We start from the raw sequence: 10,620 nt of genomic DNA, 5'->3' as shown, positions 1-10,620 counted from the left end.
TAGGCGCGTTCACACCGGAGTACACTGTAAAAAAGGACTTTGGAGGGTAGTATTATCCAAGCAAATCATTTAAAATTGTACTCAGTGAGCATTGTTAGTATGAATGGGTAAATTCTACCTACACTACCTAATTTCTGACAGTACCAACTGAAACACAAACAATCTGGGTAAAATCTACTTGAAGACATTTGGCCCACACTGCCCCTTTGCGCATGCGTCTGCGGTGATTCTTGGCTGCAGGCCAGAGGAACGGTTATCTTTCGCGCCTCCCTCCTCCTGGTGTGTGGAAATGTTGGAAGGTAAGATATTACTGTCTTGACTGAATACACAAACAATGAAGAAAGAGTTGTATCTGTGCTGCTTCGCTGCCAGCTGCTCCCCCCGGGATCCGAAAGTGGCGTATAGCCTGTGCTTCAACATCAACGAAAGTGCTCGATATATGCTGTATTGAACACAAACTAACTGTATCACTATAACATGATGATGATGATGATGATGATAAAGAATGCATCTAACGTTCCGCTGTTCATTATAATAAAAAAACAGAGCATTAAACAAACCATCATGCTCTTACTTTGAAATCATGCGGAAATGTCGTCATCAGCAGGCCATCACGTGGTTTCCGAAAATAACCGAGTGACACGAGTAGATTTTAGCGAGACCGGTGGAAAATAGGTCTCAAAATTCCGTGTGTGTAAAAAGACGATCCACAAGCAGAAATGTGAGATCCACGAGCAGAGATTTGAGATCCGCAAGCGCATTTTTGGTCGACAAATACAAAATGGATTCACAAATGCCTGATCGAAAGTTGTAAATGTTAAAGAGATATTCACAGATCTTTTTTTTATTCGTGAAAATATTTAGTGTATTTGCAGATCCGTTTTACACTTGCACATTTATTTGTGAGTTTGCAAATCTTGTGGATGGTGTTTTACATTTACAAATCACATATTTACACACAAATTATTTTTATGTTCACACAAATAATTATGAGACATATCTATGCCCATACATATCTGACATTTCCACTGGGTGACTAATTTCAATTGATGTTGACACCATCTCACAACACTCCTAAAATAACATTACTTTCTGAAGCACAATTTAAAATGTATGCTGTTTAAAATCTCAAATTAGATCTATTGTCCATCTATATTTTGATTATTATTTAATGGAAACCGTCCATAATCAAAGAGTCCTTCGAATTCAATAAAATACTTATTTCACTTCAATAAAATACTTATTTAACTTCCTTCTATTTTTGTACAAGAATAAATAAAAAACTGTCAAATTATCAAAGACTTATTTCACTTCAGGGTGATAGCAGCACACCCCATCTAGTCACTCAGAGAGAATCAGGACAATCTGATGTAGAGTTTCAAAATAAAAGACCTTTGAAGTCTTATATATGAGCTATCATCCCTCTGTTTGTATCCAACAGTTCAAATGTTCGAATTACATTGAACCAGAATTGTCCCCCTTTTTTCTTTAACAGTGAAGAAAATTGGATATGTTAATGATCTATTGACCGCAAAACTCAAAATGGCCCGGTTTTAATTTAGAAAATCTGGTCACCTTACTGTAACTGTAAGCCTAACACTTACACTGACTGTAAGGATTATTAACATGTATTGTGTTTATGTGATGACATTTGGAGATGTTTAAACTGCGTTAAAATGCGTGAGCTAGCATACACGCTAGCGTTAGCCATACTATAAGGTGACCAGATTTTCCAAATTAAAACCGGGGACATTTTGAGTTTTGCGGTCAATAGATCATTAACATATCCAATTTTCTTCACTGTTAAAGAAAAAAGGGGGACAATTCTGGTTCAATGTAATTCGAACATTTGAACTGTTGGATACAAACAGAAGGACGATAGCTCAAAGGTCTTTTATTTTGAAACTGTACATCAGATTGTCCAGATTCTCTCTGAGTGACTAGATGGGGTGTCCTGCTATCACCCTGGAGTGAAATAAGTCTTTGATAATTTGACAGTTTTTTATTTAATCTTTTGTAAAAACAGAAGGACGATAGCCCATATATGAGATTTCAAAAGTATTGTTTTTTTACAGGCCTCTACCGTAATGCATAGGATATTCGTGCACCTGTTAACTGTGTTCTTATTCTCGCGTCCAGGAAAGAGAAGCTTAAAAAGGAGACTAAATGGAGTCTCTGGAGGTTCAAATTTGGTACTTTAATTAATAAAAAAGGCGCAGTAAAGTCACAAACAGGATATTGTTCTACAGGAGAGAAGTCTGCAGCTTCCTCTCCCAGGTGCTGGCCGTGCAGAAGAGAGCTTACAAGCATTCGTCCTTCCCGCTTGCTCCCGCTTGCTTCCCGCTTGCTCCTCCTCTCTGTGAGCTGTAGTGACGTAGGGGACTTCCCCCTCTCGTTCGTCTGTGTCCGATATCGCGTTAAACAGAGGATTTCGACATTTTACATTCATTGCTTACTTCCACATGCCTTTTCTCCTCCTTATCTATTTCATAACTTTATATGTAATACATGTTAACGGCGTCAATAGCCACTTTAATGATACTAATGGGCGGTAGTCCCGGATGTCGTCATGAAGGATTTTCAGAATAAAAGCTTAACAACTGGTTGTGCACAAGAACTTCTGGTTTTTCAGTATAAAACAGCATTTAAACTGACGGTATGTTTAAGGTACATTATGCTATCAAAACATTGATTTTTAATTTCTAACACACCGCAATACAACGTGCGGGCTGGCTTGACTGTGTTTTCCGAAGTGGGGGCTGGCTTGACCACAGTCTGTTTACCAAGTGTTTCCTGACATGAAACGTTATATTTCACCTTGCTATGTGTTTTTAACGTATATTAAAAAACAGGGACATTCCGGGGACAGTTTCAACCGGGGACAGACCAATACAAACGGGGACTGTCCCCGGAAAACAGGGACGTCTGGTCACCCTACAAAACTAGCCTGTATACATGCTTATTGCACTGCTACCATTAGCTATATTTACCTTGTTTACACTTAGCAGTCATGTGTTAATCTGTGTATGTTACACTTGCATGTATGAGATCCTTAAGTGCCTTGTATCTTCTTTTTTTATAGTTTCACTCAGTTTGAATGTCAGTAGACTGCAAATAATTCAATAAAGGAGCATGGCTGCTCATTCCCTGGCTCTCAAAAGAGTTTGGCTGGCTGTTTAATCTATGTTCACACTGAGACAGTACAACAGATAGAGAGAACAGTACACCTATTGTAAGTACATACAAGCAGGTCACACAGTATGATCACAAATAGATATTTTTTAGATCTGATCAAATGTGATATATTCTTATGTAACAAGACATGAAACTATAAGTGTTAATTAAGTCTAAATAACTCAAAATTAGGTACTGTCTTATTGGGCCCATATTGAGCAGAGCATATTAAGACCAAAACTCATGTACAACAACTTCCTTACTTGAAATAAATAAGCACTAATTAGAGGGTTATTGAGGAAAAACTCTCAACTAATGGCCTATTACTTGTATAATCTGGTCATGTAGAATAAGGCATTAATAAGTGTTTTATAATGACTAATAAATAGCCAATATACTGCTCATATGCATGTTAATTATCAACTAGTTGGTGGTGAATTTGTGTACCTAACACACCAACCCGATTTTGGGAGTCAGAGGCCGTCAGAGGCTGTCGGGCATTCGCGGCGCCGTAGTCAAGTTGGTGTGTCCCGCACCGTCTGCCGTGACACACCTTATTTGGACTGCCTGACCCGATGCATGGCCGGTTCAACCAACACACTCTCACTCCCTAAGCGTCCAGGAGCGACGTTTGGTCAGTGTCCGTGGCGTCCAGTTGTGACGCTCCTAGGCTCCTTCAGCTTCATAAAGGGACGCAAATAGCTTTCAACTGATTGCAATGCATTCCCATCTGCGGCGGGATTTGACGCTCATGGAAGCACGGCATTCGTTTGTGTCGGCTGCCCTTAAAGGCAATGTGAGCGTCCATTCCCATTGGATAACGGAGAATTGTACACCCGGAAGTAAGTATTCCTCTTACTGTCGATTGATTTTACAGTGATATCTGCACTACTCATCGACTAAAAAACACCAGATTATCCTTGTTAATTACACAACATTGATTGGTTTAAATTGTGTGCAATGCTTTTGTATTTTTCCCCTTCGATTCGGAGAAACAATATTTTTTCGGAGTAAAGGATGGCAGAAGACACTACACTACCCAGAATCCCCAGCTATCGTTTGGACTACACCATGTGCTCTGTTTGACAAACCCCGTTTTTTTTCACCATTCATTCCAATGGCTGGCCTATGTCACGTGATCTTCAAATGTCTCCCTGCAGAACAAGAAAACATGATAGATAGATGGTAAGGACTAACGTTTATAATAAATACATTTATTATTTTAAGATATTTTCATACAATCATACGTATTGGGATCATTTGTATTAATGTGGACCGGAGGGAGAGGGTGACGAGCATAAGTTTCACTTTCCTTTTTAATTTCAATTCCAACTTTGGTCATGAAGAATATGTGTCTCTGTTGTCCACGTTCATAAAGCATAAAGCAACAGCATCAGAGCACGGTGCAGAGTCTCTAGATGAGTTTACAGTAGTCCCTCGTTCTTATTAAACATCCATGTTGTAGTCCGCTGTATAGAAAACTGTAGTTTCCATAGTTTCCCCACAGCAGCAGACGCACATTCATGACGTCCGATGGCGCATCATAAACACGTCGGATAGTGAAAGTGCAGTCGGATTCTCTAAATTACCGCAGTCTCTTTTCCTAAGTCCTTTTGAATTCTCCTATCCACTATCCCTTAACCCCGTTTCACTCAGAGGTCAAGGAATAGGAGATAGGGTTAGAATTTAGGAGCTGATTTTTGGATAATTCTTTCACACACAGTGACGTCACGAGCTACCCACAATGCAACACGCGCCATATAAATATATATAAATGCGCCATTTTCCTGGAGGTGCTAATATCCTGGAAGTGCAAATATAAACAACTAGCTAACGTAGCCAGGCAGAGCGCAGTAGGTTTTTTTTCTGAATTAACGACCGAAGAAATCGCTGCATGTCTTCGGATTACACATCTCTGGACTTGAGGGGTGTGCTTTAGGTCGTTACCAGCGTAAACTAGAGCTGTGTGGGTTGTTACAGACTGCCTGCAGATGTATGGAAAAACGACAGTGGCCTTCGTCGATTTTGGCTGCATCTACGTCTAATTTCTGGAAACACCAGGTGAATACCCCACTTGTCACAATAATATTATCATGCCATTGCATATATGTGGTATTTTAGAGTTGACTAGATATTGATTAAGGCAATAGACTATGATATTCACTACAGGAAGCTTAGCAACACCTAGACGGTGTACGGCTGCTTGCACCTCGCGTAAAACGGCGCAGACCGGAAGTACGGTGTCGCGCTCGGCCCAATACCCGTATGTGTGTGTGAAAGAATCGGAACGCAACCACAGACTGCTAATTCATTGTCATCTCATCATGGCGATCTGGAATGACGGAAACGAAGACCTGCTTATCACCTTGATCCAGGAGAGGCCAGCTCTGTACGACATCACTGAGAAAAGGTACTCGAACCGAGTAGTGAAAACCGGACTCTGGCGAGAGATTGAAACGCAACTTGGTTTCTCGGGTAAGATTATCTTTTTCATCAATTGAGCTCTTTAGCAGATGCTGTTGGCTTTTTATTGTTTGCCAGCGTACAGTGACGTTAACGTGAAATGTAATTTGTTATTTCAACCTTGTGTTTTGTTGTTATCTTGTTGCTAGCTGTTGCTAGCTGTGCAGTTTGGCACTGTATATAGATATGAATTGGACATGCTAACTAGCCACAATGCTTACATCGTTTATTTATGTGCTTGAGAGAAAGAGCTGAGGAAGAATTGGGATTATTTGCTAACCCAGTACACCCTGTAGGAAACGTGCCCCTTCGGGTAGTTGTGGAGCACAAAGGACTGACAGACAGCAGTGGATCATAACCAGGCTGCAGTTTTAAGAGCCCTACACAAGAAGGGAGGAGATTACTTCGAACCTCACCATCACGGTAACTATTTTATTTGTTGAGTACAAATAACTTAAGTGTTTCTTGCTTCTTTCATTTACAAAAACATTATTTTCATTCATTTGGTGGTTACAGTGTTAAATATAACAATAACAATCCAATCCACTTTATTTATATAGCACAGTTTAAAATCAGAGGGTTTGCCAAAGTGCTTCACAATGAACATAACATTATAATAAAATATAATATTACACGAATAGATAAAAAATAATATAACAATAACAGAATAATATATATATTATTGTATTATAATTATTGATGTGCTCATCACCTTAATGTTGTAGCTGGTAAAGGAGGAGCTAATTGAAATTACATGATATACTGCTGGGTAGCTTATGAAATTCACCATGGGATCAATAACGCTTTTATCTTAACCTATAATAATACATGATAAAATATGTCTTGATTATATTTTGTAGTGTTCTGAATCTTCTAGAAGTATATCTTTAGCATCTGAATAGAGCATCACAATGTGTCTACAATGTGCCTTTCACACTTGACCATTACATTACATTACATTACATTGCATTTAGCTGACGCTTTTATCCAAAGCGACTTACAATAAGTGCGTTCGTCCAACAAAATACAACTTGAAGAAAACAGAATCATATAAGTACATCAGGTTTCATAAAGCAAAAACATTTCAAGTGCTACTCAACTGGCTTTAGAAAAGCCAGTCCTTTATTAGTATAAAAGTGCTTCGTTAATAGTTCTATCGCTCGAAGTGGAGTCGAAAGAGATGAGTTTTCAGTTTGCGCCGGAAGATGTGCAAGCTATCTGCCGTCCTGATGTCAATGGGGAGCTCATTCCACCATCCTGGAGCCAGGACAGCAAACCCACGTGTTTTCGCCGTTGGGAACTTGGGTCCCCCTTGCAGCGAGGGCGCAGCGAGTCGTTTGGCTGATGCAGAGCGTAGTGCACGCGCTGGGGTGTACGGTTTAACCATGTCCTGGATGTACGAAGGGCCAGATCCATTCGCAGCATGGTAAGCAATTACCAGTGTCTTGAAGTGGATTCTAGCAGTTACCGGAAGCCAGTGAAGGGAGCGGAGGTGCGGAGTAGTGTGGGAACATTTAGGAAGGTTGAAGACCAGACGAGCCGCTGCATTCTGGATGAGCTGCAGAGGTCGGATGGCACATGCAGGTAGACCAGCCAGGAGGGAGTTGCAGTAGTCTAGGCGTGAGATGACGAGAGCCTGGACCAGAACCTGAGTCGCTTTCTGTGTCAGCTGGGGACGTATCTTCCTGATGTTGTAAAGCGTGTATCTGCAGCAACGGGTTGTAGCAGCGATGTTTGCAGTGAAGGACAGGTTGTTATCTAGGGTCACACCCAGATTCCTTGCAGTCTGAGTCGGGGAAACAACTGAGGTGCCGATGTTGATTGTTAGGTCAAGAGTGGGACAATCTTTTCCCGGAAGGAAGAGCAGCTCAGTCTTGTCAAGGTTGAGTTTGAGGTGATGAGCAGACATCCACTGAGAGATGTCAGCTAGACAAGCAGAGATGCGTGCGACGACCTGGGTCTCTGAGCGGGGAAAGGACAGAATTAATTGGGTGTCATCAGCGTAGCAGTGGTAAGAAAAACCATGCGGGCTAATTACTGATCCGAGCGAGTTTGTGTACAGGGAGAAGAGGAGGGGACCAAGAACAGAGCCCTGAGGGACCCCTGTAGTTAATTGACAAGGGTCGGACTCAGACCCTCTCCAAGTCACCCTGTAGGTACGGTCTTTCAGGTATGAGGTGAGGAGGGAAAGTGCAGAGCCTGAAACTCCAAGTTTTTGGAGAGTGTGAAGGAGGATCTGATGATTCACCGTGTCGAATGCAGCAGACAGGTGCAACAGGATGATGACAGAGGAGAGGGATGCAGTTTTGGCAGTGTGCAGTTCCTCAGTGACAGCAATGAGAGCAGTTTCTGTGGAGTAACCTGCCTTGAAACCAGACTGGTGCGGATCCAGAAGGTTGTTCTGATTGAGATAACAGGAGAGTTGTTTAAAGACAGCGCGTTCAAGTGATTTAGACAGGAACGGGAGGAGAGAGACAGGCCTGTAGTTTATAACATCAGACGGGTTGAGAGTGGGTTTCTTTAGGAGAGGGTTTACTCTTGCCTCCTTGAGACTGTTTGGAAAGTGACCAGAAGTTAGAGAAGTGTTGATGAAATGGGTGAGAAACGGTATAATATCAGCAGCGATAGTCTGAAGGAGGTTTGAAGGGATAGGGTCCAGAGGACAGGTGGTAGGGCGGGCAGAGGTAATGAGGGTAAGAACCTCACTTGGAGAGAGAGGGGAAAAGGAGGTAAGTGTGTTGGTGGAAGGAGGGTCTGGTGACCCGGCGGTGAGTAAAGGTGAGTCAGAAAAAGAGTGGGTAACAAAGTCGCTTGACAGAAGTGAGGAGGGGGGAGGGGCTTTTGGAGGGTCCAAGAGGGTGGAGAAGATGGAAAATAGTTTTTTAGGATTGGAATAGGAAGATTGGATCTTATCTTGAACGAAAGTGCTTTTTGCCTGAGAGATCGAAGCAGAGAAAGAGGAGAGGAGAGCTTGATAGGTTAGGAGGTCGTCACGGTATTTGGATTTCCACCATTTCCGCTCTGCTGCCCTAAGGACGGTTCTATTAGCACGCAGTGCATCATTTAGCCAGGGAGCAGGAGGGGACTGACGAGCCTGCCGAGATGTGAGAGGACAGAGCGAGTCCAGAGTGGATGAGAGAGTAGAGAGGAGAGTTTCTGCAGCAGAGTTTGGAGGCAGGAGTTGGAACGAGTCAGAGGAAGGGAGGGCTGAGAGCACCGACGAGGCAAAGGTAGAGGGGGAGAGGGAGCGAAGGTTACGGCGGACAAGTGCAGGATGAGAAGAGATTAGTTTGTTATGTTTGGAAAGGGATAGAGAGAATGAAATGAAGAAGTGATCGGATGTGTGGAGCGGGTTTACAGAGAGGTTAGAAGTAGCGCAGTTCCTTGAGAATATGAGATCAAGGACATTGCCAGCTTTATGAGTCGGTGGGGACGGAGACAGTGAGAAAGCAAAGGCGGTTAACAGAGATGTTAGTTCACACCCCAAACTAATGGCACACACATTTCAGGGTATTTTTTTGTTATGAATGCTTAGTAAACAGTTTTAAGAAGCCATGGTTTTAAATCCAACTAACTGTGAATTTATTTTCAAAAAATTAAGGTGGCTGCAGAATCAACCCCCGGTGGCACCAGCAGTGAAACCTCGACCAGCACCACGAGGAGTCCTTCCACTTTGATGCTGAGCCCTGCACTCCCATGGCAGAATCCACCATCTGCACCACACCGGCACCGCGGCTCGGAGAGAGGCCAAGCACACTCAGCACTCGAAGGCCTCCGGCGAAGCGCAGGATGGTGATACTAAATGAGATACTGTCTACCGCTGTTCATTGTTCAAGATTGAAATGTAAATGTGCAAGCCGTTTTTCTGCCCCTCTATTCACATGTAGCCTTTCATACGTGATGGTTTCTTCATTCTCAAACTGTTGTGGAGCAGAACTATACAGTTGCAGGATTAGTCTCAAGTACCTCAATATAATTATAGTATGTCTGCACTTTATGTGCTCATTTCATCATTCATTCATGTATTTTATATTCTACTAAAAGTTAATCAAACCATAAACAAGGTGGCCTGTTGGGATTATTATATATATATTATTTTATCCCACTTTATGCTTTGCTCTTGCTGCTTGTTTTACACTGATTGTATATTTTATTTCTTACTGATGTAAAGCACTTTGAACTGCAATCCCCTGTATGAAAGGTGCGATACAAATAAAGTTATTATTATTCAGATGGATGTTTCTGCCCCTCTGTTCATTCTCCCATTATCCTCCTCAATCTGCCTAGAAGTATTTTAATGTTGTAGCTGTTACTATAACCAATACTAATGCTAGGGCTGCAACTGACAGTTATGTAGGCACATTGTTATTGTTTCTTATCGCTGTGTGATTAAAATAATAAACACAAATAGCAGGATAGGCAATGCAAAAATGTATTTCGTACCTTCATACACACATAACACAACATTAGAATGAGCTTTTATCAACGCCTACATGATGATAACCTGTCAACATGACATTAATACAGAGCGGGCAGAACCCAAATCTAGCTCCAGTGCCGCACGAAACATGTTTTCGATGGACAAGAGTGAAAATGGAACGCACACGCTATTTGTTGTTTGTTTATATCACGGTATGTTCTTCTTCTCTGTCTTCCGGTTGTTGCCTCTTTTGAATGACGAATACACACTACCGGCCAAGACGCAGGAGAACACGGCGACGCAACAGCCGGCGTCGGCGAGTCCTCTGGTGACTGCTTGGTGTGTCAGGGCCTTAACGTGTTACCAAAAGTTCTTATTGCAGCTCAAATGTAGCTAGCAGTGCTCTGAGCAGCTTTAGGCTTTGTTTTCAAGGCTGTAAACCGGTCAAGGAATGAATATTTAAACTGGCTTCCTGTTGGATCAACCTGACTTCCTTTTAAAGTATGCTCTCTCACAACCAGTACAATGTCCTCTCACATAAACTGTCATAAGCTCTCAAAAAC

General features: G+C 42.0%; 1 long non-coding RNA gene across 1 annotated transcript; it reads left to right on the top strand.

The window, feature by feature from the left end:
• Positions 1-5,440: 5,440 nt before the first annotated feature.
• Positions 5,441-9,951, top strand: LOC117562572. Its single transcript, XR_004571564.1, has 3 exons — positions 5,441-5,649; positions 5,934-6,060; positions 9,239-9,951. It is a non-coding gene; the product is annotated as an uncharacterized LOC117562572 (long non-coding RNA).
• The last annotated feature ends 669 nt before the right edge of the window (positions 9,952-10,620 follow it).

Source organism: Gymnodraco acuticeps, unplaced genomic scaffold (genome assembly GCF_902827175.1).
Source record: "Gymnodraco acuticeps unplaced genomic scaffold, fGymAcu1.1, whole genome shotgun sequence".
Lineage (NCBI taxonomy): Eukaryota > Metazoa > Chordata > Actinopteri > Perciformes > Bathydraconidae > Gymnodraco > Gymnodraco acuticeps.
The sequence above is the reverse complement of the archived record's forward strand: the minus strand, read 5'-3'. Positions and strand labels throughout refer to the sequence as shown.